The following is a 9,933-nucleotide window of genomic DNA, read 5'->3' on the forward strand; positions in this document are numbered from 1 at the left end:
AGGGGAATGATAAGGCAAGTTGGAATGAGGATCTGGGAAAGACAGAATCAGGCAGGACCGCCGGGAGACCAGAAATGGCCAGGCGTGGATCCCCACCGGGACCATCAACAACCTCAAGGAAGGCAGAATATGAGAGATTTGAGAACATTAATCATACAGGGAATAAGAGAAGCGGTTCCCAGAGGACAAAATATTAATAAAGCATTTAATGAACAACAAGGAAAAGATGAATCTCTGACAGAATGGTTGGAGACATTAAGAAAAAGTTTACAAATGTATTCCGGAATAGATCCGAATACTGTGGCTGGAACCGCACTCCTTAAAACACAATTTGTGGCTAAATCTTGGGGGGACATAAGAAGGAAATTAGAAAAGTTGGAAGACTGGCAAGAGAGGGGATTAGCAGAGTTGCTTAGAGAGGCACAGAAAGTTTACGTTAGAAGAGATGAGGAAAAACAGAAGGCAAAAGCTAAGACTCTTATAGCAGCAGTAAAAGAAAGTCAGAAAAATAAGACCCCGTCTGAAGAGAAGGGAGAAAACGGAATAGAAGAAACAACACCCAGGGGGCAGCTTTATCGGAAAAGATTTACAGTCCCTGTCTGTTACTACTGTGATAAGAGGGGACATGTTCAGAAGAATTGCCGCAAGCAAAAACAAGATGAGAAAATATTAAAGGAGGAATAGAGGTGTCAGGGGCTATATCTTCTGGGGACTTCAACATCAACAGAGCCCTTGGTAAAATTATTAATAGGTCCCCATAAGGAGGAAGTTTCATTTTTAGTGGACACGGGGGCTGAGAAATCCACCATACAAAAACTTCCAAAAGGAATAGAAAAAGGGAAAAGTTATATATCAGTAGTAGGGGCAAAAGGAGAGCCTTTTAAAGTGCCCATTTTAAAAGATGTAGAAGTAGAAACAGAAAAGAAGATTTGTCTTAATGATTTACTTTTGCTCCCTGAAGCAGAGTATAATTTATTAGGAAGGGATTTGATTTTGAAGTTAAACTTGAGTATTCAGAGTCAAGGGGACAAATTGCAGATTAAGTTATACACTTTAACACAAAAAGATGAAGAAGCCATTAACCCCTCAGTGTGGTATAAGGAGGGGGAAACTGGAAAGATAGAAATGGACCCCATAAACGTTCAAATACTAGACCCGAATTGTCCAATTAGAGTCAAACAATACCCTATACCAATGGAGGGTCGAAAAGGATTAAAACCTGTAGTTGACAGACTTTTGAAAAGAGGGACTCTAGAACCATGTATGTCACCTCATAATACACCCATCCTCCCCGTAAAGAAATCGGATGGGTCATACAGGATGGTACAGGATCTAAGAGCTGTAAATCAGCGAACAATCACTAAATTCCCTGTGGTGGCAAATCCTTATACCTTACTGAGTCATAGATCTCCTAAACATACTTGGTATAGTGTAATAGATTTAAAGGATGCTTTCTGGGCCTGCTCTCTGGATGAAGGATCCAGAGATTATTTTGCTTTTGAATGGGAGGACCCCGAAACGGGACGAAAACAACAATTAAGATGGACTGTGCTACCGCAGGGGTTTACAGAGTCACCAAATCTATTTGGACAGACTTCAGAAAAAATCTTACAAGATTTCATATTACCCAAGGAGGTAAAATTATTACAATATGTGGATGATTTATTAATAGCAGGAGACACTGAAGAAGGAACCCAAGAAGCCACTATTAAATTATTAAATTTTCTGGGAGAAAAAGGACTAAAGGTGTCCCGATCAAAGTTACAGTTCGTAGAACAAGAAGTAAAATACTTAGGACACTGGCTAAGTAAAGGGAAAAAGAAGCTAGATCCTGACAGAATATCTGGAATACTATCCTTAAGACCCCCACAAACTAAAAAGGAGATTCGGCAATTATTGGGATTGTTGGGATATTGTAGACCATGGCTTGAAAGCTACAGTGAAAAGGTAAAATTTCTATATGAAAAATTAACTAATAACCAACTTAAGTGGTTCATAGAAGACGATCAGAAATTTGAGGAAATAAAAAAGGCATTAATCCAAGCACCTGTATTGAACCTCCCAGATCTAGAAAAACCTTTCTATCTCTTTGTGAATATATCAAACCAGACAGCATATGGAGTTCTTAGAAAATCGGGATATGCAATAATTAATAAGGACTTAGAACTTGTGGAATCAGGACCTCTGAGTCCATCATGGTCAGCTCAGGCTTGTGAGCTGTATGCCCTATGTAGGGCCCTGGAATTATTAAAAGGAAAAAGAGGGACTATATTTACGGATTCTAAATATGCGTATGGGGTGGTCCACACTTTTGGAAAAATTTGGGAAGAAAGAGGTTTGATTAATACTCAAGGGAGGAATCTAATACATCAAGAATTAATAGTAAAAATTTTAAAGGTATTAAGAGAACCAAAGGAGATAGCAGTGGTACATGTAAAGGGACACCAAAAGGGATTAGATTACCGAACCAGAGGAAATAATTTAGCAGATAAAGAAGCTCAGGGAGCAGCCCTGAGGATTCAGGTCGCTAAAATTAATGTAGTCCGAACAGAAGACGACACCAGCAAAGAAGAACAGGAGGAAGGGGAAAAGAAGTTTACCCCCGAGGAGTTAACAAAATTGGAGAAAATAAGGGCTAAATTAGAACAAGGAAAATGGACACTGCCCGATGGGCGAGAAATGTTGCCAAAAGCCTACGCCAGGCAAATATTGAAACGTTTACATGCACAAACACATTGGGGTACAAAGGCGTTAAGTGATCATTTCCTTAAACAATTTGGCTGTATTGGAATTTTTGAAATAGCAAAGCAAATTACACAAGGCTGTTTAACTTGTCAGAAGATAAATAAAAAGGTGTTTTGACAAGCGGCCATGGGAGGAAGAAAAACCGCTTATAGGCCTTTCGAAAAAGTACAAGTTGATTTCACTGAATTGCCCAAGGTGGGGAGGATAAAATATTTATTGGTAATAGTAGATCATTTAACACAATGGGTAGAAGCATACCCTGTAGCACGAGCTACGCACAAATGGTGGCAAAAATTCTATTAGAACATCTGATACCTAGATATGGGATAATCCAGTATATTGACTCTGATCAGGGCACACACTTTACCTCAAAAATAGTAAAATTATTATGTCAATCATTAGGTATTCAATGGAAATACCACACTCCGTGGCACCCACAAAGTTCGGGGAAAGTAGAAAGAATGAATCAAACAATGAAACAACAATTGGCTAAATTAATGATTGAGACACAAATGCCCTGGACTAAATGCTTACCATTGGCACTTTTAAACATAAGAACATAAGAACTAAGCCACATAGTGAGACTGGATTATCACCATATGAAATGTTATATGGCATGTCTTATTCTCAAGGGATGCCTCTGGGGAACAATGTAATTGAGGATCATAGTGTCCAAAAATATAGAATTACCATTGGGAAAAGATTAAAAGAGCTAAGAGAAATCGGGATGATGGCTCAGACACCACCTTTAGAATTTGCAATTCATCAGTTACAACCGGGGGATAAGGTTTTAATAAAGACATGGAAAGAAGAAAATTTATCTCCCCTCTGGGAAGGACCTTTTCTTGTTTTATTAACTACGGAAACTGCTGTGAGAACTGCTGAAAAAGGATGGACACGTGTCGCGAGTAAAAGGTCCAGTGAAGGAGTGGACAGTCACCTCTGAACCCGGAGAAACTATCCATCAGAAGGACTTGAAAAGGCGTGAATTAGAGAATATAAGCTACGTTGCTGTGGGAATTTTATTGTGACTACTCCTGTAGAATTGGGGAACGGAGAGACTCCTGAATGGATACCCATTAAGGGAGACAATTTATTAATAACAGGGATCAGTTAAGCATTACCCCTTAGGGATAACAATAGGCTATCCACAGTATACACCAGATTTTTGGGACATAGCATACAAATTGGAAGAGGCCACCCTTTAAGATTAAAGAAGAGGGCAAGACCGGATAGGGAACCGCTGTTGCGGCTTGAAAAGGTCTGCCAAGGGCTGCAACTCCTTCGGGCTGTGACCGCCGATCACTATGGCCCTTACCGGACCTCCTCTAATCCTACTTGGGGTGAGTTCCTTGACCCTGACTACGGCAAACAACTGCAGTCAGTGTGTGGTGACTACTAGAAGGGGACGGGTAAGTTCCCAGACCTTGGTGTATCACACTTTCTATGACTGTAAGGGCCAGAAAACAGGAATCTGCATTCATAACCAAACCCAGTATGCTCTATGCAGAGAAGGTAACAGGACCATATGCTATGATCCAAATGAACTCCCTTATCAATATTGGGTGGAAATGAAGACAAATTCAGGACAAGTAAGGTTATAGCCAATTTGAGTACATCGGTCATGAAATGGAAACAGGAGTGAAATATGAAATTCCCACAGTTGCTAAAAATCTATTTGTAAAATTTAATCTTAGTAATTGTTGTTTAGAAATTGATGAAGAGGGAAAAGCTGTAAATGAGCTTGTAAAAGAAATGAAGAAAATTGCACATGTCCCAGTTCAAACTTGGAATGGAATCAATCTAGGAGGATTTTGGAGAGATTTTATGAGTGGTGATTGGCTTACCAAAATCGGGATAGTTGTATTGGGAATATGTGGGGGATTGTTAATAATTCCATGTTTGATACCTTGTTTTACTAGATTGATCCACTCGATTATACAAGGAATGCAAATATCTGCAGTATCTATTGATCCCAAACCAGGGAAAACTCATTCCCTTATGATAATAAAAACAAAAGATGATCCAAAGTTAATACCAATTCGGCAAGCGTTGACTCGATTGGAAGCGAAAACAGGAATCAATACTATAAAAAAGAAGATGGGGGATTGTGAAATATGTTCATCTGATTCGTGTGATGAAGTGTGACCTTCTGTACTACATACCCTTGTATGACCACAAGCCTAAGTCTAGCAGCGTGGTTAATGTATATAGTATGTATATAGTTCCTGCTTCTTGCAAAAGCCACTTAGTGAACATTCTGGTATAGTAAATGAATTTACTATACTTTTTAGAGAAGGGGGGATTGATAGAGGGAACTAACACTTAAGGGTTAATAACAGAGCCATTGTCTAGCCTAAGCCATAAATTAACTAACAATTCCTGACTGAGATTTTACCATGGTACATCCTCCCACTTGATAAGAGCGGACAGGCCTTGAGCTGGCTCCTTAGGCCTCCTATGTAACAGCTGTAACGAGATAGTGTCCTATGTAAATCACTAACAATAAACAACTGTGAAGGGATAAGTGTTAAAGGACAAGATAACCCGATGCCCCGTTACATTCCAAGAGTCGAAGAAATTAAATGACCATATATAGACAAAGGAAGCCCAGAGTTCAACTAATGGACACAGTGAAGAAGACTATGAACGACCACCGGAGAGGAAAAAGACCCTAACCCTAATTTTACTGCGCATGCTTGGACTATGTAAATGACTTTTGGAACTCATTTTAATACGAAGCGGGGACAGGTCATGCATATGTATAGGCATATTACAAAATTATATGAATATGTAATGTTTTACTGTATATATTTATGATGAGTGCCGCGTTACGGTGTGTGTCCTGGTGGAGCGGAGACTCCCGGCACACCCAGCGCTGTTTGCTTGCCTCTATTCATTTAATAAATGAACGTTGGGGCAATTATTATTCATTTAATAAATCTTACACTGTGATCTATAGCTGGATAGCTGTTGTAATGTGAACAAAACTTTAATTTTTAATCATTTAAAGTTTTTCTTTTAACTTTAAAATGTGTGTATATTTTGATACTATCCTGTAAAGAGTAGCTGCCAGTTTGGGAAGATAGAAGGGGAGGACCTTATCAGCCTCAAAGTAATGTTGCAGTATTACTCATCTTCAAGACACAAAGAAGCAGCACTTCAGAAGCTGTCTACCGGTTTTCATACGTTTTGTTAATTTTGCGTTGGAAACTAACACAATTTTCACAGAAGAATTTAACTGGCTGTAAGTTATGGACATTTCAGGGCGGTGTGCAACAGCCAAGTGTTTCTGGAACATGGACAATTGCATGGCTATTTTTGAATTTCTAGTCATTATAGCTATAGATCCATTCTTTGAATGCTGCACAATTTCATAAATTGTAGTATATATACAGCGGACAATACAATGTAATTTGTTTGATCGCAGACTGTGTAAATTGTGGAAATGTACCTGATTGTTTACAGGAAAATACGTGTGGCGTATTAGCAGATGTGACCTTCTGAAACTGTTGTAATGCCATGTTTTGCTATGGAACTGCTTGCCTTTTTTGCTCAACAATGTGTAACTTTGTCTGGGAAAGCACTAGGGATTGCACTTTGTGAAAAGGCGTAGTGCTAGCCAGTTAAATTACTAGTGTTTAGAGTTACGAAGATTAGAGAAGGCAGGGCCTAATGCAGAGGAGCTAGTTCTTTCTTCCGAAAACAAAGGCTGGCATTCATTTCCCAAAAAGAGAAATCTCTTCTCACTGGTAACTTCTTCCCTCTCTCACTGCAGAAATTAAATTGTGTACATTTGGCAAAAAAAAAAAAAACAAAACTTTGGAAGGTGGCCACTAAAAGAAATCGGTCTCCATTAGTGCTGTCCCTAAACGTGTCCTTGGTTCTGTAAAATCCTGTGAAGTTTTACTCTAAAATGTGAAAAACTGTCCAAGTGGTGTACACATTTAAGCTTTTGAGAAAATTTAACTATTTCAGAACATAACATGAAGCAGCTCAAAACTGTTCCTTACTCTAACCTCTGTAGAGCAGACTGGCTTAGCATGGAGGCAATGTGTTGTAAAAAGTTTTCTGTTTTATTATGCATTAAATGCCATAGTTGAATTTTGGTCTATTCCTAGTAATGTTTTGGATTGTGTTTTGTTTTGGTTTTGGATGTGTTTTGTAAGCCGCTTGGGTTCAAACAAATTAGTCAAGTATCTGTAAAGTTCTCTGTAAATGTTAATGGAAATGATTTCATAGATGTCGATGTGGGTTATGTTACAGCTGAGAAAAAACAGTGTATATGAAACAACCATTTAATAAAATGCTGAAACAAGTTGGTTGCTTTTGTGAATGAATGCATCTAAAACCAAAACCATGAGTGGTTGGTCTGAATGATAGGTGCTTGAGGGTCCAAATCATTTACAGTCACTCCCTTAGACCCTGCTTGTATCTGGACTAGTGTGTAATAAAAACACTTGAACAAATACTACTTCAAAAAAAAATCAGCTGGCTTCAAGAATTTGAAGATCCAGTTTTGCATAAGGTTTATACCACAATTTCTATGTTAAAAGGACACAGTCAAGTGGAAAAAACTGCAGGTTTTGCTTACTGTAGTTAAATCACTTAAAATGAAGATGTTAGTAGGGGGGAACATGTGGAGCCCAAGGTTTTGCGTGCACAAGAATGCCCTTTTCAAGTAGGTTACAGGCACATAAAACACCAAGTAATGGCATAAGGACTCCCCAGAACATCTTTTGGACAACTCTATTTTATATAAGCAGCTGTTTTCATGCAACCTCAGCTGGCGTTGTGCTGCTCTTTACAGGGTTGGGTGAGTGGTGTTCTCTTTGGCAGTGTGGGCTTAAATGTGTTTCTAATGTATGTGTCAAATAATTACCTGTTAAACAGACTGCCAATCTGGCTGAAGCCAATGCTTCCGAAGAAGATAAAATAAAGGCTATGGCGATACAGTCTTGCCAGGAATATGATCCAATCAAGTAAGTGTTGATAATGTCAAATCTGTTCTTTGAAGATTATGGAAAAATTGTAGAGAAGTTTGTTTTAACGAGAGAGACACGTGCATACCTTTTTCTTTTTTTCCTAAAAAACTTTTAGTTACATGAAGAAACCCTGGGGTCCACCTCCACCATCATATGCTTGCTTTCGTTGCAGAAAACCTGGCCACCACGTAAAGAACTGCCCAACAAAAGGGGTAAGACTGTGGGGGACTTCTGGTGTTACTTAGCTTTTCATTTTTTTACCTTGGCAGTTACATAACAAATCCATGAATACTCATATTAAGAATTGTTTCTCTTGGGGTGAAAGACAGAGGTTATTTGGCAATGTTGCAAAGCCCTTCAAAATTCAAGGGAAACCTAGAATTATAAACGTAAAATTTTCTTTTTTCTAGGTCAGAAACATTAAATATGTCCATAGATCTTTCTCTGTGAACTTTCATCCATATTTTTAAGTATTTCAATATTACTGGAAATTTTTCTGGTTTTAATTCTTTTTAATGAAGTTCACAGTTTTTAGTGTTTTGTATAAAAACAAGATGTTTCTGTTGACCCCATCTATTGAACATTTGCATGTTTTAATTACACAACTTGAGTATTCATGCCATTTAACGCTAGTCACTGAATGTACATGCATGAGGTATGGATTCAACCTTCATATATAGATGGTGCATATAAGTTTCCCCAGTGACTGATTCAAAGCACCGAATTAAGCTCTCGCTTTGAACTGCGCTTTGGAGGAGGAGGGGGTTTGTGTCTCTTCTCTGAATGGATGGGGAGCTAAGGGATATTTCACCCTTAAGGAACCTGAACTTAAGCCAAAGAATGTGGAATGAGTTCAAAACACTGCTCAAGCCTTTGGAACATCCTGGCTATATTCATTTAGGAAACTAAGTATTTTAGTCGAGCATCCCTTATGCTAGGTAAAAGGAGAGGATTAAAGGCTTTTGCTGCTTAAAATAATCATTGAAATGTCATTTTAAGTGTGGGTCTTAAGATGAGATATGTCTGCATTTCTTTTCTTAACAGGACAAAAATTTTGAGTCTGTTCCCAGAATCTAAAAGAGCACAGGAATTCCAAGGAGTTTCATGATGGAGGTGAAAGACCCCAATACAAAGGGTGCTATGCTGACAAACACTGGAAAATACGCAATACCAACTATTAATGCATAAGTATGGAATTCATTGGACTGACCAAAAAGTGAGCAAGAGACACCATGCGTGCATGTCTGAGTGGCTATGCAACCAAGTTGGCCAGCATCTGTACTTACGGGGCAGGAAGCACTGTCATTGTGCTTAACCACAGAATCTGTGATACTTTTGAATATTAAAATAGGGTGGTCCTACTGTTCATGCCCCTGGAAGTTGGTTAAACCTGTGCTATGCTAAGAGTCTGTATTTCTGCAAAACATTTCAGTAGTGTTTACAGTGGAGTCCTTTTCTCTGAAAGCTCATTTTGCTTTTGGTTTATGTTTCAAAGGCTTCTTGCAAAATTTAACAAGTAGCTGTTGGACTGACATTTCCTTCCCTTCTGACTTTTATCAAATCCCATCCCAGACTGAAGTTTTCCTGTTGCTATAAACTAAGAAAATACTACTGTGTGCTGACACGAGTGGCTGTTTTAAAATGCACTTGGTAGCACTTCTGTTTTTCTGTCATGGATCTCCTTTTGTAGAAGCTGTAACATAGATTTCTTCCATGTATAAAATGTAATTGCTCGGAGGCTAACTTCATCCTGAGCCTGCAATTTACATTTGCCCTCTGGCAAAGGAGAGGTGGGATTCATTCCACCTGATTTCTAGCTGTCAAAAAGTTATTTTTCTAGCCTGAGGTAATTTCTTAGTTGATCCAAAGAATGGGGGAGTGCTGCAGAAGGAAAATTGTTTCCCCCCTCCCTCTTCTAGTGTTGTGGCTATAGAAAAGTAGTTTAAACTAAATGCGTACGTTTTAAATGGCTAGTGTGGAGTGAGAATAATTCCATCTATTGTCTTCCTTTGATAAAATCCAAAGCTTGGAGAAATTTTCCTTTACCCATCTTTAACTTTTTTCTTTTTCCTTCCCCTCCAGGGAAGCTTATGTGAGAGGAAAGAAGGAAAAGCCTCCCTTTTCACCCGAGGAGCCCGAGTCCTCCTCCTCCTCCTCCTCAGATGATCCTCTTCCAGATGAGTTGTTATGTCTCATTTGTAGA

This window comes from Calonectris borealis, chromosome 29, assembly GCF_964195595.1.
Source record: "Calonectris borealis chromosome 29, bCalBor7.hap1.2, whole genome shotgun sequence".
Lineage (NCBI taxonomy): Eukaryota > Metazoa > Chordata > Aves > Procellariiformes > Procellariidae > Calonectris > Calonectris borealis.